The 25,615-nt window shown below is 31.3% G+C and overlaps 1 protein-coding gene across 1 annotated transcript in view; it reads left to right on the top strand.

Annotated features, from left to right (window-relative positions):
- The window catches only part of LOC140442042 (prolactin-releasing peptide receptor), a 286,069-nt gene that overhangs the window by 188,177 nt on the left and 72,277 nt on the right, over nucleotides 1–25,615 (top strand). The window lies entirely within an intron of this gene.

Genomic DNA, 25,615 nt, shown 5'->3' with positions numbered 1-25,615 from the left:
GATTGGTAAGATGGGCATTTGGTCACAGTAGTTGAGTTACTGTGACCAAATGCCCATCTTGGTAGTTAGTATTCGCCTCTGGTTGCGTTGAGTAACTAAGTTACCGTTGCTAACTACCCATCTTCCTGTCTTTTGTTTTCTTTTCCTTTTTGTTCTCCTGAAGAAGCTACATACAATTGTAGCGAAACGTCGAGATGAACCCACTTTTGGGTCACTCACAAATGACACGGTCCAAACCCGGAAGACGAATAAACTATAACACCTAGGACTCGATAACACGGAAAAAGTCCCACCAAAACTTAATCCTTTTAATTTTATAGGTCTCTTTTCCCCTTAGAGAGAGTGTGAGATGAATAGCTAAACCTTTTTTTTTTTCGTCTTTATAGAGGGGGGGTCTGGAATCTTCAAAAGACATCTCAGTCCAGGGCGCCGCCTAACTAACTTTAGTGCAGGATTCGTTCTTCGTACTCCCGGCGATAGTTCCCGAGGTACTTTAAAATGCCCTCTCGTCGCCGAGTCTACGCCGAACGCCTACCTGCTAAACCAGACCCTCCTCTGTCATCCATCGATCCGGAAGCGGAATGGCCGCTGTAAGGCCGGCATCACTTCCGAATCACTACTTTTATTCATGCATTCTCCATTCATACACATCCACACTCTATTCATCAGCAAGGAGGTTCCCTGTCTCGTTCCAGGTAGCGCGTAGAAGACACTTATCGCTCCTAGTTCGGCATTATTTCTAGATGGGCATTTCCTCCTTCCCCACAGTCTGACTCACGCATTCCAACTCACACAGTGTGACCCACTTTTCTAGCTTCACCTTTCAGCATCATTCACTCTTACCTTTAGCGTTGGTTTAGCAGTCTTTCTTCCTCTTCCTTTTTCTTGATCACTGCACGGATATAGCTGTGTATGTTAGTCCAAACTAATTTATTTTCAATCATTCTCTCAATCATTTCTCTCACTGTAACAAAATTCACACCTGTCTCTCTCCATTAATAATATAAATGCATAAAACCCTTTAGTTATTCCAAATGCAATGTTGGATTATATAAAAGTAAATTATTTTATTTGTTTATTCTAACGTAGAAATATATATGTTTTGTGGCAGCAAAATATCATTTCCATATTAAATACTCAAATGCTAATAGAACAGAGCTATTAACTTTCATTGTTCTGGAATTTGAATCAATATTTGCAATATTGTATATTGCGATTAAACTTAAAATAATAAATAGCGTTGTTATATTGAAGTCCTATGTTATCTCATAATATTGTTAATTTATAATTTACGTCGCATTTAAGACTCATGATTTTTAGCTATAAGTCCATGCTAATTAGCATAGCATAAATTAGCTAATTTCTGATTTTTAATTAACCAGAAATATTAATGAATTGACTAGAATTACAACTGGATCAGCAACTTGTTTAGATAACATCTTAACAAACATAAGCTGTGAGATAGTTGGTTGTGGAATTGTGGACACATGTATTTCTGATCATCTTGCTCAATTTCTCTATTTAAAAATAAAATTTGAAATAAGTCATAATGCTAATACATACAGAAGACATATAACAAGTAACGGCATCCTGATGTTAAAACAGTCGTTAAATAACGTTGACTGGGCTTCAGTTGTTTCTCTCACAACAGCAACAGAATTAGCTCAATTTATTACTAAAATGTATGTAAAGTTAACTGAAACTAATTTTCCAATAAAAAAATCACGAACTTACAGTAAAGCTCCGATTTCTTGGTTTGATGATGAACTAATTGTAATGCGAGAAAATCTTTCCACAGTCAAGATAATTACTGATGTTACAAAGGAATATAGTGAGTATGGAAAGTTTAAGAAGCACTATAAATCAACAATATCATTAAAGAAAAAACTGACTTAAGAGAATTTCTTTTCCAATTCAGAAAATATATCTCGTGAGAATTAAAAAGTAATAAATTATAACAGAAATAAATTTTAAAATAAGAAAGTCTGTCCAATTACACCAAATGATTTCAATAATTACTTTACTTTAGTAACTAAATATATTCGAAATTATTTTAATCTTACAAATGAAAATGTAGCGATAGATTTTTTGAAAGATGTACACTCTCCTTGTGACTCTATATGTTTATTACCTGTTAGTAATACTGAAATCAGGAATGTTTGGCATAGATTGAAAAATTCACACAGCACGGATTTTTATTTCTTAAACAAAAAAATAATTGTGGAAACAATCGATATAATTATTTACAAATTATACTTTATAATAATTGTCTTGCTGAAGGAGTTTTCCCAGATGTATTAAAAGTAACAAAAGTGCTACCAGTGTTCAAAAAGAAAGCTTTAGATGAAATTGGAAATTATCGTCCCATCTCAATCATTCTCATTTTCGGCAAAATTTTTGAGAGTATTCTAAATGTTCGTTTGATAAAATATCTAGAAAAACACAAAATATTTCACTGTAATCAATATGGCTTTAGAAAAAAGTGTAGCACTACACTAGCTATACAGAAAATTGTGAGAGATATAGTTGATGGCTCGGAGGAAGGTCATTTTGTGTCTTTGACATTGTGGGAGTTTTCCAAAAAAGCTTTTGACTGTGTTTCGCATAAATAACCGTAAGAAAAAATGCATAAATACGGTATTAGGGGAAACACTCTTAGTCTATTTAAATTATACCTAACAAAAAGAAAACGGGCACTTTTTGTTAATAATAGCTATTCTGAGTTTAACACTGTTAAATATGGTGTTCCTCAAGATTCGATATTAGGACCCACTTTGTTTCTTTTTCACTATTGAAACCCACTTTTTGTTACAGGTCCAAAGAATTCAGAATAAATTATTGAAATAAAGTTTTATTATTTTAATTTTGGCTAAATAATTGTTAACAATTCCACAAGATTTCATGGAAAATTAATGCAATCCCAAATCTTATTTGGTCTCTGAGATGATCTATTCGTTCTTTCCTTGATTTTGTACAGCCTAAAACAAAAATAAGTATAAATTTAAACGAATAATAAACTTTGAATTAAAAATAAACAAACCAAAAAGCCTATTTTTATTTTAAAGGGTAATGTCAAAAATAGCTTAATAGAATTCTTCTTCTTGTATTTTTAAACAGATCTCAATCCTATTAGTAGTACAACAACTGATTTTAAATAAATTCTTACTGAACAATGGCCAGCGCCAGATAAAAAACTTATCTTTAATTTTTTTTCTTTTCCTTTCTTTGGTGGTCTTTTGTATGAAAAAGTATTGGTTCGTGTAGAACTTACAACGCAATTTTGCGGCTTTTCTAGGGTTTTCTTGATAGTTTTCCGAAAATTTAATAGTTGTAGCAGTGAGAAGCTGAGCAATTATCACCTATCGTGTGGATTTGTTTTCTAAAACTAAAAGAAACTCGATTTTATAAACTAATTTCGTATTAGAAACACTTTAAGGCCACATTTGAACAAAGGCCTTTTATTTTTACTCTGTGATTTAATCTCAAACCATTTTGATCATCTTTTCAACTTATATTTATAATCTCGTGACTCCTTAAGGGATTGGCTATCAGTTTTCCATATTAGTTAGGATCGGATGTTATCCGATTGTCCATAAGAGAGAAAGAACCTAAAACGTCGGATTATTAAAGGAAATAATAATAATAAATATTAAGTACTCACCTGGGATCGAGTCTCCAGAAATCAAGAAGATAGACTTTCTAACAGCTAAGTGGAAATTTATTCTTAATTTTGGTAGAATCGAACATTACACTAAATTTCTCAATTTTTTTAGTACGACACTGTAATTAGAACCCCTCTGTAGTGGTTATCATAAGAACTTGTTAATTAACATTTTCACTTTATTGTTCAACTATTGATTTTAAATTGATTTAAAAAAGAAATCTTTAATAAAGACAAAAGTAGCAATCGAAGAATATATTGATTTATTGATAATCATTCCTTTACCCACGCCCACTATTGAATGAACAACAGAAGTGTCTTTGATACACTGATGAAAGTAACAAATGATAAAACAAGAGGTATTTAGATGCACCTGGTGGTACAGGAAAAACTTTTTGATTTCATTGATATTAGCAACAATTCGCTAACAAAATAAAATTACACTTGCACTCGCTTCGTCGGGAAGCGCAGCAACTTTGCTTGAAGGTGGTCGAACAGCCCATTCAGCACTAAAATTGACATTAAACATGCAAAACAACGAAACTCCAACCTGCAACATTTTGAAGAACTCTGCAATGGCAAAGGTTCTGCAGCAATGTGAATTGATTGTTTGGGATGAATGCAGGATGTCACATAAAAGATCTTTGGAGGCTTTAGATACAATCTTACAAGATCTACGGAGCAATCATAACCCATTTGGTGGTGCAATGATTTTATTAGCAGAAGGTTTTCGTCAAACATTGCCAGTGATTCCACGATCAACGCCAGCTGATGAACTCAGTCCATGTTTAAAGTCCTCCAGTTTGTGGAAACATGTCACTTAAGCAAGAGTATGCGTGTCGAGTTGCAAAATGACCATCTTGAGACATATTCTCTAAACAACTAATTGATATTGGTAATGGCAAATTTTCTATAGACACCTTGACTGGTTGCATTAACTTTCCTCAAAGTTTTTGTCAGTTAACTCGATCAAAAGATGAACTTATTCAAAAGGTGTTTCCAGATGTTGCTCAAAATTACAGAAACCATGATTGGTTAAGCGAACGGGCTATATTGGCTTCAAAAAACATAGATGTAAATAAATTAAATTTCAAAATTCAAGAACAAATTACAGGTGAATTGAGGATATATAAATCAGTTGATTTGGCTACTAACTAAGATGATGTCGTCAACTATTCGCTTAAATTTTTAAACTCGCTGGCTTTACCAGAATTGCCACCTCACAATCTTCAATTAAAAGTTGGATCGGTATTTATAATGTTGAGAAATATTAACCAACCGCGTCTTTGCAACGGCACACGGTTAGCGATAAAAAAATTATTGAACAACGTGATAGAAGCAACTATACTGAAAGGAAAGTATAAAGGAGAAGACGTTTTGATACCACGCATCCCAATAATTCCGACTGATGTACCATTTGAATTTAAACGACTACAGTTTCCAGTGCGGCTTGCTTTTGCTATGACCACAAATAAGTTCCAGGGGCAATCATTAGGTGTTTGTGGTATTAATCTAGAAAACCCATATTTCTCACATGGTCAATTGTATGTTGCCTGTTCCCGTGTTGGAAAACCATCAGATTTGTTTGTATATTCACCAGGCAATCAAACGAAAGACATTGTATATCATAAAGCACTATAATAAAAATAAAACAGATTTTTGTTAATAATTATGATTCACTTGATTTACAATAAAGCGATTACTGAAAACACTTATATACGTTTTATTTCATAATTCTTTATTAACTCTATGTTAATAATAATAATATATAATTAATTATCTCTGTTTTGTCATTAAAGCACCTAATTTATAAATATTTGTCACCTTTAGGTTCCCACTATCCCTTTAGTTATTTTTCAATCAGGTTTGAACCTTTAGTTCCCTCTAAGTTTAAAGCCCTCTGGCAGACATCCCAGTCGAGATGTTTAGTGGGTCCAAAAGGGTGACCAAAGTTCGTGGAAGCAAAGATACTTAGGTCACCCGAGCTGACCCTCACACACCGCCCTAGCATCATGGTGACGTTTCTGTTCAGGAGAATTAAAGAAATAAACTGCCATATTCCAAATCTATTTGACAGAAAGAAGTCTGTCGGGTCCGCTAGTAAAGAATAAATTCAAGGCCTTTTTTGAATTGGGAAGATAGGAAATAGGATCTTGTTGTGACAAAATAGTTGATGTTATATTTTTACTCACATTAACAAAGTTTTCACTTATATTTTCAGGGTTTAGAAGGGAGTTCAAGATGACAGAAGCCAAACAGTTGGCTTCTGTGTGCCACCACAAAATCAGATCAATAACAACGAAGATACGTTCTAGCGCCCATTTGGCAATGCCGCCAGCTTTGTTTTTGTGTTAACGTATTTCCCTCCTCCCCGTTTCAACGAGCCCTCGTAGGTTACGTACGAACCAATAGAAACAAAGATATGACGTAATGCCCTTTCGGCATGCTCCGATGCACACGGCACATACTGCGTTCAAGCCCATTTTTCATCCCCTTTTCAACCCTTGGACGTTACGACCGGGGGTTGCGATTTTAAGGGTTGCGATTTGGGGGATGGCTCCAGAAATACGTAGTGTATCTACTATTAATATTCATTAATTCTATCTGCTTTTATTGGGCAGATCGTTTAACAAATTTAACAGGTTCTGAAAAAAGTAAAAAATAAATATTTTTTGATTTAAATAGTATCGACCGGTTTACAAAAAGAGTCTTATCTAGGGGTTTAATTATTTTTTAGTGAAAACATTTTTAAATAAACAATTAAAATGTCAATCTCATTATTTTGCTTATAACTTTGAAACTTGTCTATTTAGAAATTTTATGTCTACAGAGAAGTACTAAAACTTAAATGAAAACTTGCATGGACATACAGTGAAACTCAAATAAGAGAGATAAAATAAAATAACACGATATAACATTGTTAATCATGGAATTTAAAACGACACAGTGGAAAATCACAGTTTAGCTCAGCATATTTTTACGAAAATTTTTTTCTGAAGTCAAACTTCCAATTACCGGAGATCTTTTATATAAGAATATAAATAATATTCTTGGTATTGATTAGTTTACTCGTTGCTTTAAATATATTTAAGATATATTGTAGTTTAAATCCCATATGAGACTTTTTAAATGTGAATATTTAACAATATGCGAATTTAAATATCGATCCAACGAATTCGAACAAAGGTTTTATCTAGCAATATGTATTCGCTTTAAAAATCTATATTGGAAATTGAAATTCCAATACCAACTACTACGTATTGTCGATTCTTAGATAAGAGCATTCGTAAAACTACCACCGCCTCGGTCGAACCATTCCACTAGGAATTGGAACGATGAAAGGACAGGTACTTGGAATGTATGCGGAATGAATGTTAAGGAAGAGACGATTACCTCCACTAAGTTTGGTCTTTATAATATAATTGAATTGATAATATCACAAAGGAAGAATAGTGAGGTAGTTATTATACAAAACTTGTGAATCGATGTCCTTCGATTTTATTTAATTAACGTAAGTTATCAAAGTATCAAAATATCACGATATTTGTGAAGTTAAAAATTTAATTGGCAAACTTAGAAAACTAGACTCTTTTATGTGGCAAAAACATCAACTTTGCATCAGCATGATATCGGATACGCTATGTGTCGTTGTATATAATATAGTGCATGGTATAGATACATTAAATGCAACTCACAGCAATTTTAAATGTGTACATACAAGAATATTTCATGGATTTTAAAATTTTAAAAATTAATTTTAACAAGAAAACATCAAAGATCGTTTTAAAACGAAATAGATTTTATTATCACGGACAAAAAACGCATTGTTAAAGACATTACAGTTTTAAACAGATTTGTTACCAGTAGCGATCATAGAATGGTACGAGGTAAGATAGAAATAAGCTTAAAGAAGGCGAGGTATAACATGATTAATAAGAAGAACAAATCTAAACCATGGATGAAACTATCAGATGTAAATAGTTTTTAGCAATGTATTTCCGACAATGCCTTACTGAAAAGTCAAAAGAAATTCTGTCCTTGAACTCAAAAAGGAGAGGAGATTAGGAAAAATACCAGGCAATTAATGCAGAAAAAAAGAGAAATGAGAAGCGAAACGGAAACTACACAAAGTACAAAAGACAAGCCAAATTCTCCGCACTTAAAACATAATAAATGAGATAGCCAGTTTAACAATTTTACGAAATAACAGGAAGCAATATATTTTAACAAAGTCGTTAGAATACAGCATTGAATTAGATCACATTATAGTACACTAAAAGAAAAATATTAAATGTAAAAATATGAAAAGAAATAGTACATACTTTCCCAAACAGTCTTTATTTACCAATTCATCTTCAAAATTGTCTTAATATCAATCTTTCGCTAGGTTATACTCGTAGAATGTTGCTGTAGATTAGAACGGTTGAATCTTTTTAACCTTACAGCCGCTTCCACTGGATGAAATAGTACCTAAACTTTCTCTGCCATACATAAAAAGTTATTTTGCATATCTGATTCTAATATGAAATTCATTATAGAAATTGGATTGCTTTCTTAAAAATGGCATTACCTTATAATCAGAATCTTGTAAGAACCCATTTCTATTTTCTCCATTTAAACTTCTTATCAAGAATACAGAATTATTTATTCCTACTTGGTAGGTACGTACCTAGAAAATACAAGAACATGTCCAAATATAACGAAATTGTCAGAATTTAAAATCAATATTCCATATATTATTTTAGAAGATTTATTGAAAGTTTTGAAAATTTCCTACTACACTCTGGATATTTTGTATACTTACTCTGAGCCTTTTTTATAAACAATTGAATGTATATTATAATTATTAAATGAATCTGACAACCTAGGTACATTTTTCAGTTTGGAATCCGATACTACTATTAATAAATCAATAGCATCAATATCCCTTGAAAAAGTTTATGAAAATATTGAATCCCTAAACCAAGTAAATGAAAATATGTATACACCTACTTTTATAATCATTTATTAACAACTATATACAATATTGTCTTAGAATATAGATCACTGTCGGTTTACTTAATCTTAACCTTTTAAAAAAGTCTTTATAATTACAAAAATTAAAAAGTTCATTTGTGACTCAAATATTATATTCTCGCACTAATTTTATAAACATTAAAAATCATACTGATCATACTCTCCGATTTCATTAAATATTTTAATATCAATGTCTTTAACCTACACTAAACAACAATATTTAGGTTATATTTTTGATTTCGCGATAACCTACCACATAAAAACGAACTACAATAAACACAATTTATTTTCCAAATAACTTTTTATTCAGTATTTTATTTGTCAAATAAATATTTTGTATTGTATATGTAAGATAATTTTAATTTATTTTATCTGCCATTTTATCTGTTCAGATTTCTAACATAAAGCTTTAAATTATTTTGTATTAAATTCTACCATAAAAATATTATTAAAGTTATTTATTAATTATGTTAATATGTAATTAATACACTATTATCAATTAAACGTATCGTTCCAAGAACAAAATATGATTGAAATGTCAAATGGTGGTAGTTCAGATTTCTTTCCTAGTTGGCGTCGTTAGTTTACTGGAAAAACGGTGTGACTTGTCATCATAGCCTTTAATATAGATAGATATTCTGTGTTTCAATTCATCAAAGCCATAGCAATGCTCTTGCTAAAATATTATGTAGATCATTTACTAATTTCGTACAGCTCAAAAATACAGAAAGCATAGTGGTAAATTTATTTTCGTTTAAGGCCATCCATGCGAATTAAAATCTTTTATTTCTCAAATGTTTGTCTCAACTCGCTGGAATTTATGACGTGGGAAAATACTTTTTAATCGGTGTTTTGTTTGCTAGAGACCCCAAAAAAACAATTCTGATCGTCCCGTTAGAACGTCTCTCTTAATTGGTGTTTACGTTTTAGATAAACTGTTTTCATTTTTCGGTCAATAAATTTAATCGCCAGAATAATGGGAAGTTTATCGCTTTTCTTTATTACATACTTATCCTGTGCTATTCGGCACGTATAGTGCTAGCTTGGTCTGTCATTTGCTTTTAGGTATTTGGGTAGTAAAGTTTATTAGGGAGCAGGAATCTACCGAGTATATTCGTTTTTTGCCAAAATTGCTCCATACAAATACGTTGAGTTTATGTAGGTTTGAATAATTGGAAATCACGGAAAAAGTTTATTATAAATGTTAAATATTGTAAATAAAAAAATACATGTATGTCGCTCTAAACTTACTGACCTGAGATCACATTCGTAGGCAATAAAAATTGAAGACAAAGGAGCCTTTATAGGCAAATATTTTTAATAAAAAGTGCAGAAATCTTAACATATAGGCAATATAAGTAAATAACTTATTGAAGTGATTTACTGTAAAAAAATGCTGAAATACATTAGCTCCAAACACAGGCACAGTAATCAAATAAAAGGCAGATATCAAGCACAGTTTTTTATTAAATCTTGTCCAAATACTTTCACTCTTAGATCATCTTTAGGTGCATCTGAAATAAGTCAAGAATGGAAATGAAAGGTTCGTCATTGGAAAAGAGATGGGAAGCGAATATGTTAAGACAAAAAAAAACACACACGGCGGCATTGCCAAAAGGGCAAAACCTCATATCTCCGTTGTGATTCATCCGACGATTGGAGTGTGTGATATGTTAAATAAAAGGAGAAAATTTAACGAATATATTAAGATAGAAAAAACAAACACGACGACTACCAAAAGGGCACTACACAGTATCTTTATTATTAATTAAGGTCTAGCGACATACGAGATATCATAGGGCAATATGAATAAAAATAGATTTACTATAAGACAAATTTTGATTTATTGTCTTAAAGAAGACTTCTGACTGGTAACTTATTAGATACTGTTATGGATTAGTTTATCGATCAGAAATAGAATAAAGAGTTTTTTTATTATTTTAATATACCGCGGGCATATAAGTTAAAATACAACCCTGTACTTATTTGTAATAGACCATAAGAGAAAACATTGTTCCGTGAAAGACTGAGTGAATAGTGAAAGGACAATGGAACTCACCCGTATAATTATAGATTTAAGGAATAAAATTTGTAATTGTATTTTGCGTTAAGCATTTTTCGAAAGTAAATAAGAATTAGATTTAGATATGAGATAACAAGAATTTGGAAACTTATTTCTGTTGAAAAAGGTTAAATTGTTAATGGTTTCTGAAAAATAATTTAAATGAAAGTAGTTTATTTGTTTTAAATATCATGTTGGAAATTTTCTAAATCGAAAATAAGTGGGAAAGATGAATTCTTATGATTGGTTAAAAAGGAATGGTGGAAATGAAAGAGTTGAGAAGGTTGTCTGGGGAGATTGAAAGAATTATTATGTTACCGGCAGACCAGAAGAGAAGACGTGTTTTCGTGTAGTCAATCTGAGTACCAGTGTTTTCGTTTGTTAGTGAAAAAGGTGGAAGCTGAGAGCAGATCAAAATTAAGAAGATAAATACCTCTTTTGAGTCTGCATAGTCCACGAGATATAATTGAGAAAGAAAGGAGAATTTGTGAATAAAGAATACCGGTCAAAAGAGGCTTGGGCTTGTGTTTTCGGAGGAGTAGTTTGCTGGTATGCGGTTTGGATCGATGCTGAGAACGGGAAAGATTTGATGGTAGCCGGACATAATCAATCAAGGAAGGAACTGTGGTTTTGATCGAGAGGAGACATCATTGGTGTAAAAAAATTAAAGGTCAGTCAAATAATTTGAATGAAAGAAAATTTTAAGATATTCTAAAAATAAAATCAAATATAAGCATACGAATTAAGATTCCAAGTTTCAAAGAGTTATTTTTTTTGTGAATAAATTATATTTTTATATGGTCATTTTTTTTAGTAGATATTATTATAAAACAGATCAATAGTTTGTAATTAAAATTAAATTTAGAGTATAGGAGTTTGTTGGGAAAGATAATTGCCCACAAAAAGTTATTTATTAACATTCATCGTATTGCTTATTGAAAATAAATAATAATTTGTGTGCATATTTATGTTGTTTTAATGTTAGTTCCGTTTCCTGTTCTATCCCGATTATGAGCAACTAGGAGATACTGAACCCACTAGAAGAGATATATAAAGTAAACTGATTAAACTAAAATTAAAAAGGCACCCTGAGAATTTTTAATAGTAATTGAATTGTATTACTCTGCATAAATTAGTGAATTAATTAATTAAATAATTGGATTAATTAAATTAGTGTTAATTAATAATAAAACATCATAAAGCAGATCACAACAATACATCGTCGCATGCGACGAGCAAAATTACTAGTTAAACATTTTAACCACTTAAAATTTTATCATTCATATTAATAACTAAATGCGTTTGATTTTGGTCAAATATTCGCATATTTAACCAAGAATACTCAAGTTAAATTATTTAAATAAACTTATACAAGACTTGTGGAACACACCGTACATAATATAAAAATTATTTCGCTGTCAAGTGTATCCGGCTTACAACGTTTTTATATTATTTTAGACATAAAATAAAATTTTAAAGAAATGCTATCATCTTGAACACGAAGATGCTCTCAACTTTTAAATTATTTCTGACATCTCATATAAAACTTTGTCTGGAGTCGTTGAGTTCTTGTTTTTATAAAATTGTCTAATTTATGATACCATCCAGAAAATTTTTAAAATTTTGTTTTTAAAAGTATTTGAATTATTTGATATTTAATTTATTAACCCTCATTTTTCTGAATTTGATGGAATTCTCCGATTCTGGATAGAGCAATAAGTACCTAAACGTTAAGATATTACATTTTATATATAATATATATATATATATATATATATATATATATATAATATATATATATATATAATATATATAATATATATATATATATATATATATATATATATATATATATATATATATATATATATATATATAATGTTCAGAAAGATTTCCGTGGATAGTACAATTAAACCTCCGAGGGTCCGAGGTCCCAGTCTCCCGACACTAGACAGTCTCCTAGACTAGTCTCAGTCTCCAGACACTACTATACTCACTAGTCACTTGCAGTTCACTCGCTAGTTCACTACTACGACTGGGACTAGGAGACGGTTCATTTATACCGTCGATGGTGACGAGGCCTAGGTGAGGGTTAGGGTAGGGATTGGCGCGAGAGTTGGCGCCAACATTTCCGCCAGTGGGATTTTGATTCGAGGATGGAGGGGCGATATTTTCTTTGTGAGTGGTCTCCATGTAGAAGGTAACGATGATGCAAGTAGATCCGGTGAGCTCTCTTGTTTAAAACAAGCCCTTATCCAAAACGGTTACCACGAAAATCACATCAATAGGAGCATCCACAGACATCAATCTCCCAGTCAATTTTAATCCAAAGACTCAGACCCTTATTATACGAAAGCTTTTCTTCCTTACATCAAACGTGTCACTGACAAAATCGAGAAAATTCTTAAACCAAGAGGAATAAAAACAATATTTACCCCCCAACAAAAACTTTCATCTTTTGTCCGATCAATAAAAGACAATATTTCAAATGAACAGCACGGAGTTTATGAAATTCCTTGTGCAGACCGTCCCCGATCCTATATAGGCCAAACAAATCATAGAATTCAAAATAGGATTTATGAACATTTCATTTCTGTTCGCAATTCCGATTCAATTTCAGCAATCGGTCAACACCATCTTCATACAGGTTACAAAATTGATTTTGAAAACTCCAGAATCATAGCCCCCATCCGCTTTTATAAACCAAGAATTATCCAAGAAGCCATAGAAATAGAAAAAAGACCAAATTGCCTTAATAAAAGAGATGACTCCATACCCAAAGAAAATATCGCCCCCTCCATCCTCGAATCAAAATCCCACTGTCGCTAAATGTTGGAACCATGCATAAAGGTTAACTTTCTTTAAAAACAAAAAAAACAAGATCTGTTATGATTAGGTATTGACCAAATGTCAAAAAATAAAGCTAACTGTCAAATGTCAATAATAAATTTTAAGACAGAACAATTAATATAACAGCTAGACCTAGACCACACCCTAGCACATATAATTTTAATTATTACAATTTCTTAAACTGTTTAAGCAATTACTAATGAAAATGTTTCTTTTTCTTTTAAAAATCAACACAAAAGAGTTACCTGGATTTTATTAAAATTTCTTTACTTTACATTTCTGAGGATGGAACTGGAGATTCACTGCCATGCAAAAAACTGCATCTATAGTCTCGAACGACGAACAGGGATAAACAAAATAAGGATGGAAGCTAGCACTGGAACTCAAACTTTGAAAACTCGTCTCCTTAAAACTCAACAATGGAACATGTGGGTATCTTTTGAATTTGTTGAAAAATGCCGTTTTACAAATCTCTCAAATGAGAGACGACATGAAAAATAAAAAAAATGACTACTCTTATCAGAACCAACAATTTGCCGGTTCTTTCCGACTAAAACATTTTGCCTGTTCTCAATGACTTCTTTTCCAAAGCTGACTTTCGACCTTCGATCGATCTCCGTTGTACCGGCCGGCTTCCTATGCCACACTTATCCGTTTTAACCCGTCCGTGCAACGGGCCAGCCCAAAATTCTTGTCAAACATGCTTCTCTTAATATCGTAAAATGACCTTGCATCATTCCCAGCTTTTAAAATTGTAGAACTAAGACGTAATATATAAATTATTTAACTTCCAGCGGTAACTGGAATTTAGAATATAAACACGGAGACTCGACAATATTTTATATTCGGCCCAGGGGCGTAGTAGATAATTTTTTATTACTTGAATATTAGATATTTAAGGAATTTTCTGCATGCTACAAGATTAGGAACATGAAATACCCGAACCCTGTACCGAGTACGTGCTTGGCGGAGGAAGGCGATGGATAGAGACGACTGAAGAGAAATTCTTAAGGCGGCTAGGACCCACGTAAAGTTGTAAAGCCAGAATAATGATGTATATGTAATAATAGTATTAATCTTAGATTAAGGTTTAATTATATCTTCTAGCAAAAGCTTGATAAATCTTTGATGTATTTAAGACCGTAAATATCGTAGGAGCACGATTTGTCAGTCTTTGTTTTAACTGTTACCTAATTTAGTGATAAGCGTACAAAGGTATCATCGTCTTTGATGACGATAAAAGAAATTAATAATATTGTTTTTTTGCATTGCGCTGCATAAATTTGTAAAAAATTACATCATCTAGCAAAAGCGATAGAAAAATCTGAAATGTTTGTACGCCACTGGAAGACCAAACATAAGGCTGAATTGCCATCACCATTACTTGGAATTGACTGCCTACAATTTTAAAACAATACTTTGGTCAGGTTTTTTTTTGTTTTGATTATTTCTTTTATTTCTGATAATTCCTATAACTTTTTCCGAGAATTATCTTGTTTGCATAAAATTGAATACTATTGCAATGTGAATTAGTGTTTAACCAACAAAAAGCTTTATTAAATAATTTTTCACTGATTTTGATAGAACACGGTTGTAAAAAACTTTTCACATGACAGGGTTTTTATATATTCCTCATACTGAGTTTTAATTGCAAACAATAAAATACCATTACGGTGTGTTTTAATTAAAATCAAACTCCTGTAACAAAAAGCATATGGTTTCAGAAACGGCAAGTTTTTATTTAAAACACCTTTTTTAGTTTGTAAACGTCACAGTGTGATGCAAATCAACTTACAGCTCCACCGGAGCGTACTTTTGTTTTTGCTCTAACCGAGTTACGAGAACCGCAATGGCACAATATTGACAACAAGTACACACAAAAGAGCTGTTTAATATAAAAGAAATATAGGAAAATTAAAAGAAGCTTATAAATAGATAATATTATTAACATTACATCCTACAAATATATATATATATATATATATATATATATATATATATATATATATATACAGGGTGAGTCATAACTATTGAGACATAGACTAAGGACAGGTTATTTGGACCAAAATATGGCTATTGGGCCAAATATGCCTTAATAAAATGTTGCTGAAAAAAAAGATACAGGTTGTTAAAGTTTATTTTTGTTTTTCGTTTTTTGCTAATAGTTTCTCTGTATATTTATAAATTGCTATCAAAATTGGCACAGGGGCATAATCTTAGATAAGAAATAGTATTTTATTTACAATTTTACGTTTTGTCATAGAGGGCACCACGTGGATCATTCCTAATGATCAAATTGAGTCTAAGCTTTTTCTGATGAAACTTTTTAGTAATTTTTATTAGAAAATATGACGTAAACATCATTTTTACGTAAAATTGGCACTCTTGTTTCATCATCATCATCATCACTGGCTCGACAACCCTTTTTGGGTCTTGACTTGTTCCAGGATTCTTCTCCATTCTGATTTGTTTCGTGCTTTTTTTCTCCGATTTTTTATTTTTAAGGTTGTTATATCATTTTCTATTTGTTTTAAGTATCTCAGTTTCGGTCTTCCTCTTGTTCTTTTTCCTACTGGCATCTGTTTGAATATTTTGTTTGGTATTTCGCCTTCTTCCATTCTTTCTACATGTCCTATCCAACGCAGCCGTCCTATTTTAATGAATGTTATAATATCCAGATCCTGGTATATTTTGTATAGTTCAGAGTTGTATCGTCTTCGCCATATTCCGTTTTCTTTTGTGCCCTTATAAATGTGTCGCAAGATTTTTCTTTCGAAGGTGGTTAACAACATTTCCTCTCTTTTAGTGAGTGTCCAGGTTTCTGAGCCATATGTGAGTACCGGTCTTATTAGGGTTTTATATATTTGGCATTTTGTCTTTCTTGCGACGTTATCTGATCTTAGGTGTCTAATTAAGCCATGGTAACATTTATTTGCAATAAATATTCGCCTCTTCACTTCCTCCGTAACGTTATTATCAGACGTTATTATCAGACGGGATCCCAAGTATATAAAGTTTTTTACCCCCTCTATGTAGTATTCTCCTATTGTTATATTTTGTGGCTGCCTTATTTCTGCGTTTTTACTTACCTGCATATATTTTGTTTTGGTCTGATTGATTTTAAGACCACTATTTTGTGCAGCTCGTTCTATTTGGTTGTATGCCTCTCTCATTTCTCTTCTTGATCTTGCGATTATGTCAATAATCATCTGCAAATGCTAGTATTTGCATGCTTTTATTAATGATTGTTCCTCGTGTATTGACTGTTGTGTCCCTCAGTATTTTCTCGAGTACGATGTTGAACAAGATGCATGATAGAGCGTCTCCCTGGCGTAGTCCCTTTTTCACATCTATTGTTTCCGTTAATTACACTCTTGTTTAAACATGATAATTTCAACCGTTTTCAATAAAAACGCAGTCGAACTGCTTAGAGTCTTAAAAAAGGATTTCAAATATTATTTCATTGATGAAAAGTGCTTTGGACTGCCAGATAATTGTTGTTGGTAAACGTCATTTGTTCAGAGTAAATTATGTAAAAGTAATGTTGCATTTTTTAAAAGTAATCATTACTTTTTTTGATTGAAATGCCTCGTCACAATAATTTTACTAATGAAGAAATGCGAGATATGATTTGCGTATACGCACAAGAAAATTTTTGCGGTCGCTCGGCAGGCAGAAGGTATGGAATATTATACGCAAACAGAAGGCAATAAAATCACAAAATTATTATGAATTGCAAATTATGACTCTTATGGGCTTAATTTTGCAAAACAAATAAATTTCTCTTAATTAATTTTTAATCTCAGGGCTATTTTTTATTGTTAATATTTCTACGTGGTTTCAAAGTAATATTTATACCATTGCCTTTTAGGAAGAAATGTACAATGGGAAAATAATTAAATTTGTTATACTAAATTATCATTTTTTTAAAATTGCTTTCGATTTATTTAATCAAATAAATTTATAATTAAACCAAACATATAACATATGCTGTAATACATATAATTAAACTTAAAAATTCTCCAATGTTCATACACAACTTATCAATACACTTTATGACTTGTACTCAAAAAGAAGATCACTTAATTAAATTTTATATTTATTATGAAAGCGAATAGCTGAACAAAATGTTGAAAGAACTAAATTAGTTATGATATCGGTACAAGTGTGGTTGAAAGTCCTTTTTTATGGTATATCAGCCTGACCTTTTATTTGCACAATTTTTCTATTGGCTCCTTTTATCTTCCGACTGTGCTCTGACCATCTACTACTCGTATTCTTGGATACTTCACACACCCCTGTTCTCCTCAGTTGGTGAAAGTTTCTCACAAACACCAACGCCGCTTTAGTTTCTCCAAAACACCTCCTGGATAAACACCTATCCCACAGAAACACACTTTCTTACTAATCGAAAGGATTTTCACTTCACCTATTAGCACTGCATATATGCTACACCTGTTTTCCTCACTACAGGATGGAAATTCGGCTTTGAACTACTTCTACTCCTTTGGATTGTTCCACAGATACACCAAATACTATACACAATTTTTATTTACAAGCAACTGTGCTCACTTTTACTGCAGGCTGTGGAGCAACAAAACAGCCAGCTTCTTCAGAACACAGTAAAATCTCCTCCGTCATCGCAAATTCGGCTTGGCGTCGTTTCCCTCTACTTCGCCTTTCCAATCTACCAATCAGATTCCAGCATCATACAGTCCACACCTTAAATTCCAACCAATCACATTCCATAGTTTCTCAGTAAACAAACTCGTTGTCGTCATGACCTTATATCATTTGGTATTTCCAATTTCATAAATAATTCATTTCTTTTTGGTTACAAGTCTTGATATAACAATAAAACTAAATATCAAGATTTATATTACCCCTCATATTTTACTAAAAGCTGTCTCCTTACTTTTAAAATTGGTGTACAAAAGATTTTCGTTTTATATTCAAAAAATTCCTATACTTGTGCCATTGACATAATTGTTTATTAAAAACCGACTATTGCTATAATATTGATATCTACCTGCTTTATCATAGCTTAGAAAAACCATTACTCATTCTTAGTTATTTGGTTTTTGCAGAAACAACTTTCCTATTTATTTATTAAATCGTGTTTATTGGTCGATGAAACTAAATTGATATTATGATCTTTAAATATTTTAGACCAACACAAAAATTCAAACCATAACAATATATATATATATATATATATATATATATATATATATATATATATATATATATATATATATATTGTTATGTTTCTTCTTTCCCAACCTTTTGAAACGACCTTTTTCCGTTTCAAACAAAATTATCAAAAAACCTTTGTTTAGAATTAGAAGACATTTTACCTGTAAGTTAATCTTTTCATTGTTTGTATAATCGAGTATTAAATGACCATATTCTAATCTTTTGAAATATGTATAAATTGTGTATTGACAAAACCAATTTTAAAGTAAGCTTTTTAGTTTTTCTCTGAAACCGAAATTAGTCTTTTCCAAAATCATGGTAAACACAATTTGAGCTTTTGATTGGACGGTCGTTTTTAAATGGGAATTTGTGAGCCGATCATGAGAACCGGAGAAGTCAGTTATAATTTGGTCATCGAAGGAAACAGTCGTTTGTCTCAAGATAGGGTGTGGTTCGTGAGTTGGATACCGGCATTGTGAAAAGAATTGAATATTTTTGCAGAAGGAGATAGCAAGTAGAGTTGAAGAGGTCCTTGTATCTACCGTTGGCATTTTGTGAAGATTTGTGAAAGTAGTTTTACGGCATCAAGTTGACAAAAGGAGGTCCTTGTGTCATTAATAAGTAGTTGAGTTTTTGGAGAAGTGCATCAGGTGTTTTTAGTTAGTGCAGCAGGTTTTCAGAGGCGTTAGGAAGGAGCCTAGGTGCCAAAAAGGAGAGATCACATCGTTGAGGAGACTGGATTTTTCTGGGTATGTTCCAACATACAACTCAATAAGAAAATAAGCTGTAAGTGTTTTGTACAATTGAATTTTATATCTGTGAAAGATCGGTTTGACATCATGGTCATAAGCATTCCAATTTAAGAACTAAGGTTTTGTTAGGCTAATCAAAAATTTAAAGTTTTGTTGTTTCTTGTTTCAAGTAAAGAAAAATTTAGGTAAAATTGGTTTTCACTTAATATAAATGTATGTAGATTTAAAATCTTATTATTATAAAAATTTGATTTATTTTCTTGTATGCTGATTGATAAGATAACGAGAGACTTGGTAATTGTTTTATTCTTTCATTTAAAATAAAGAAACGTAAATTTTTGTAATATAATATATTTTTTTTATTCTTATCCTTTCTTCTCTCCCGATAAAAGACAACTAAAAAATCTTTGAATCCATCGAACGCAGGTAATATAAGGAGTTTATTTTACTTTTGATAACAAATAAGTTTTTTATTGGCTCAATAAACTAAGATTAAAGTCAAAATAAACAATCATCACAATATATATATATATATATATATATATATATATATATAAATATATATATATATATATATATATATAAATATATATATATATATATATATATATATATATATATATATATAGAGTGTCACAAAATGGTTGGTCATAAATTACGCAAAACTATGTAATTTCTTTCTTACAATTAATCATAATTTATTTTTTAATATTAATTAAGCTTTTTCGGCAGAGTGCCTTTCTCAATTGATATTTTTTTACCATCCATCTCCACTTTATAGTCTTTGACTGGATAAGTTGACGAAGGAAGAGCTGTTTGTCTTAAATTGATCATTCAGAATTATATCTGTATTTTTAAATACATTGCTTTCCTGAGATTCTAATAAACATAGCTTAACGCCTTTATTTTGAATATGGGACTTTAAAATTGGTCATTAAAGGAATGATTATGATGAAAAAAAAATGAGAAGGTGAATTGCGTACGTAAAATCTGTTTTTTATTATTGAAAGCCTTTTGTGTTCTGGTATACGTTTGTTAAAGGTTCTACTAGTTTGACCAATGTAAGTTTTTAAACAGCCGCCACATGTTATTTTATATAAGTAGTACTGTCGCAAAGAATCGGCTTTTTAGCTAAGAAACCTAGCTAGGCTATTAGCTAAGTAAATCTACTTGAACCAATGAAATTAAATGTCTCTTCCCGTCGTTTGGATAATTTGTAAACGTATTAGTCTATGAAGCTAAGACTAGTGTCATATAATTGACTGGAATTCTTTCTGTAAATCTGAAACCGGAGCAGTTTTATAGAAGTTTCGGATATTTTAATGTTATATTAATTTGGAAATTGTTATAAATTTTTGTCCTGGTTAAAAAAGCATTATTCAATAAACGTTGAATATAATATCAGCATTCTATGTATATTTTAAATATAAAAGCAAACTAAAAAAAATTAAAAAAAAAGAAATAAAATAAAAAGCAACATAAAAAAAATCGTACGGAAGCTGCACTCTTAAGCTTTAAAATGCATTTTGATTTTTGTCGATATGACACTCTGATGAGTGATAGATATCGAATTTTTACCGTCGAGTTCATACAAATTTTATTTAAAATTGATTTTGCGCGCTTAACTGACACTCAAAACCGCAGGTCACTTCATGCGTTGTTTCTAAGAGAACGGTTTAATCTACAGACAGTGCTAATAAACAATTTTGTTTATAATTATGTCAGCGACAATTTTAATTTGAAACATTTTTTTATGGCAGACAGATTCTTGGTAAATCAATTTTTTATGTTTTTTTCTCATACGAGGGGGCTTTTGGGGGAAAGTCCGAGGGTAGGAATGGTAACCTTTTTGCATATTTTTTGGCATCCTGAACTTAACATTCTTATAAAAATTGAGCTTGTTCGTATGATTTTTAGAGGTTCAGTGACATTTTCGTCAGTGGCATGACAAATTGTTAAACCTATGTTAAATAGCCTGAAGTTAGCTATGTTATGTATATATCACGCAGTCCCTTGCTATGCGGTTACATAGTTATATATAATACAGTTATAATTATAGTTATAGATGGTTTAAAATCCCACATTTCTTACATTTCTTTCCATATGCTGGGCATTCTCTGGCCCAATCAGTTAATTGACATCGTTTGCACTAAATATTTTTATTAAATAGTCAATATAAAAATGTCCTTTCTTGTCCACACGAATTCTACTGACTGCGCCTAATAGGTTTTCATTTCACCAGAAATAGTTTTAGAAACAATTTATTTTTGAAAATACAAAAAATATACGATAATATAACACTAGTTCTCAATGTTACAAATAGAAACTATAATATAAATAACAATGAGGACAAAATTTTTATTTGTTTAAGAGCACAAATATTTATGAACCTATTATTGGTAATTTTATTCCACAAAACGATACACAGACAAAAAAAAACAATATTCAAATTTGTTCAGATAAAAAGAGTTCACAGGCATATTAGTAAGAAGCAAAACTTCGGTGATAGGTAAAAATATTCGTTTTACATCCCTTTTCTAAAAATATGACAAAGTAGTTTTAGTAAGATTATGATTACTTTTATTTTTTACGTCTCTATTTCAAAAATTTAAAAAGGTCAAAGCATTATCCCATAAGATAAACATATCCTTAGACTTATCAGCAAAATACAGTCACTTCGTAACCCTAAGCTACTGTGAAGTTATATTTTGGACGAACAATGCCGCTTAGCTCATATATCATCCCCATTGCTCGACTAGACTTTTATATAATCTTCCTTTTTCCGACACGTCAGGAAATTTGGGGATATCCACTTTAAAGGATCGTTAACACGTTTAAGGAAACTGGATATAAGTGTATACTTATGTAGAGCGTATACTTAATTTATGATAAAAGATTAGGGTGTTGCTATATTCGATCGACAACTCTCTACCTTAGAGATCTAATTGATGAATTTTAATACTAGAATATGAACTCTTAAAGTGATTAATTGCTGAGAGACAGACAGTAAATTCTCGCTGTGTAATTGATATTTCACGTTACAAAGGGTAAGGAGATATTTAAAGAATTACCTGCCAACCTTTACTAGAAGAGCATACGAGTAAAAGAAGCTTTAAATATTTTTGGTATTGAAACTCTAAATTCGCCTCAAAATATGGTTACCTTAAATCCAAGTAATAAATGAGGTTTTCCTTAATCCAAAATAAGTTACATTAGGACATATGACGGCCATTATAATAACTTAAATAAATTTATTTTAAGATGTAGTCAATTCGTTGAGATATACACTGCAAATAATGATGCAGGAATAAATCAACATATTTTAGAGCACTACCACAAAAAAAGTATGAAACTAATATCATGGGATAATATAAAAATCACATTAGAACAATGAATTGCCGACAGTTGAACCGCCAGTTGCCGCCAATGAACGTTGGCGATCATTCTGGCTATGATGACTTTGTTGGTTGCTATACGGAATAGCTGTGTTGATGTCTTTCTATACCATGCTCTCAGGTTAGCAAGTCAGAAAATTCTTCTTCGTCCTGGGGGCCCCTTTTTTCTTCAATTTTACCTTGCAAAATGCATTGAAGTAGCTCGCATCTGCCTTGATTTCTCATTATATGTTCCAAGTACTGCAGCCTACGGCCCTTCACGAAGTTGACCAAATCCGCGGTTGTGTTCATCCTCCGCAGTACTTCTTCATTAGTGACTTTGTCTGTCTATTGTATCTTCAGGATCCTTCTGTATAACCATAGCTCAAAAGCCTGAAGTTTTGATAGAGTTTCCGCCTTCAATGTCCAAGTTTCTGCTCCGTACAGAAGCACTGAGTACACGTAATATTTAAGGAGCCTTATTTTTGTTTCTAGGGTGAGGTCATGGCTCTTAAACACAGAGCTCATAGTCAAGAATGCCCTTTTTGCCTACAAGAGTTTGGAATACGAATTTAGCTTTGTAATAGCAGTCTAGCCAAACAAAAACAAAATTAGTCTCCTGTAAACTAATAAAACATGTCAAATTATCCAACGTAATTATATATATATTTAGGGATTCTACAGTATTCACTGCCTTCCCTCGCTCAACCGTTTCCATCTCTCTCTGTTGTTCCATTCTCCATCGTTTAGGCATCTCTTACTCATGGCGTCGTCTACTTCGTTCCTCCAGGATTTTCGGGGTCGTCCTCTTTTCCTCCTTCCTATAGTATAGAGTAATTCTTTTTTATTTTTACCTTTTAAAATTGAACTAATATTTGCAATAAATTCATCGTTTGGAGTATAAAAATTTTATGAACAAAAATATAGTTTTAAAAATAATTAACTTATATATTTTAACAACCAATGCCATTATCAGATATAAAAATGTTCAGAACAAAATTCTGCTGAACTGTAATTTGGTTGTAACTTTAAATTTAATTTAAGGTTTTATTTTACAAGCGAGACGTTCATTTTATAAAAATATTATCGTTTAGGTCAACTTATATTAGTGCAGTGATTGGTGTAGGAACAATAAATGGTTTTATTATAATGCGAAAATCTGATTATGCGGATATATTAATGTTACGGATGTGCATTAGCGCTTGTTATATAATAATGCTAATATATTTGTAATTAAATAGTTTACGACCTCTTCTTGTTTGTGTAATAACTTTTGAAAGCTTTCCAAGTTGGCAAAAATAATATATTTGTGAAATATTTAGTAACTACTGTTTTATATAATTTAGTACAACACAATTTTGGCTTTACTGATATTCCATAATACAATTCAAATAATTTAAAATATTTATGTCTATTATTACAATAATTATACAATAAATTTAAGCAGATATCGCAAAATACACTAAGCTTATTAATAACCAAAAAAGCAAACAAAAATTCGAAAGAATTTTCAATTCAAAAAAAAAGAAAGAAAATTCAAAAATCCAATTTACTGTTTTGTTGATAACGTCAAATAAACTTAATTTTAAGGTAAATTTGTGGCTTATTCCCAACAAAAATAGTTAACTGAAAATAAAAAAGTACAACTTACCCATAACGGATACCAAGGGGGGGAAATAATTGTCCATTGTGTAGAGTTCTAGCTAAATTAATCGAAATAAAAAAAATTCGATTTGCTTAATCTTTAATTATACATTGTCGTACATATTTGCATAACCATATACACAAATAAAACAAATAAAATACTAATATATAAAAGGTAGGTATTACTTCTTAAAAAAATTATCAAGAGTTCTGAAGCTCTTAATGAAAAACCGAACACGTTGGGTCTTTTTTATGATCTCAGTTGTGCTTTTGACATGATGGATCACAGGCTGTTTCTGATAAAGATGGAAGGCATGGAGGGAAATCGTTTGCAAACAATAATATTAAATGGTAAACTATCAGACTTAATGAACTCTCCTGTGGGAGTACCAGAAGGTTCGGTTCTTGGTCCTCCCTGTTTTGTTTTTATCAACGATATTAACCAAGTTTGCACTACCCCTAATCAAATTATTGAATATGCAGATGATACAAGCTTCTATTACATAATCAGTTTGATTAGCTTGTTAGCAAAGGCAATACAGCATCTCAGGAATTTAATAAATATTGCAAAGACAACGGCCTTAAATTAAATAAAACAAAAACCAGTTTTATAATATTTTTATCAAAGAATATAGCCCCTGACTATAATCCTTATCTATATGTTGACCACCAGTCCATTCAAAATGCTGAAGTAATAACATTTTTAGGACTGATGTTAGATCCAAAGCTAAGTTGGGAAAATCACATAGAAAAAGTAAACTCGACACTAAGTAGTCGTTGTTATGTAATTAGAAATATAAGGGATACTCTATTCTTTCATATATTAATACTAATGTATCATGGCTTGGTGCAGTCAGTCCTTCAGTACTGCTTAATATTTTGGGGCTCATCTCCATATATGAATAGAGCTTTTATATTTCAAAAAAAAAAATACTACGAACTATGTTTAAAGTATCACCAACTACATCATGTAAGCCACTAATTAAGGTAACATCTTAACTCTTCCTAGCCTATATATTTTACAGCTAATAATGTATATAAAAAAACATAAACAAACATT

This window comes from Diabrotica undecimpunctata, chromosome 5 (genome assembly GCF_040954645.1).
Source record: "Diabrotica undecimpunctata isolate CICGRU chromosome 5, icDiaUnde3, whole genome shotgun sequence".
Classification (NCBI taxonomy): domain Eukaryota; kingdom Metazoa; phylum Arthropoda; class Insecta; order Coleoptera; family Chrysomelidae; genus Diabrotica; species Diabrotica undecimpunctata.
The sequence above is the reverse complement of the archived record's forward strand: the minus strand, read 5'-3'. Positions and strand labels throughout refer to the sequence as shown.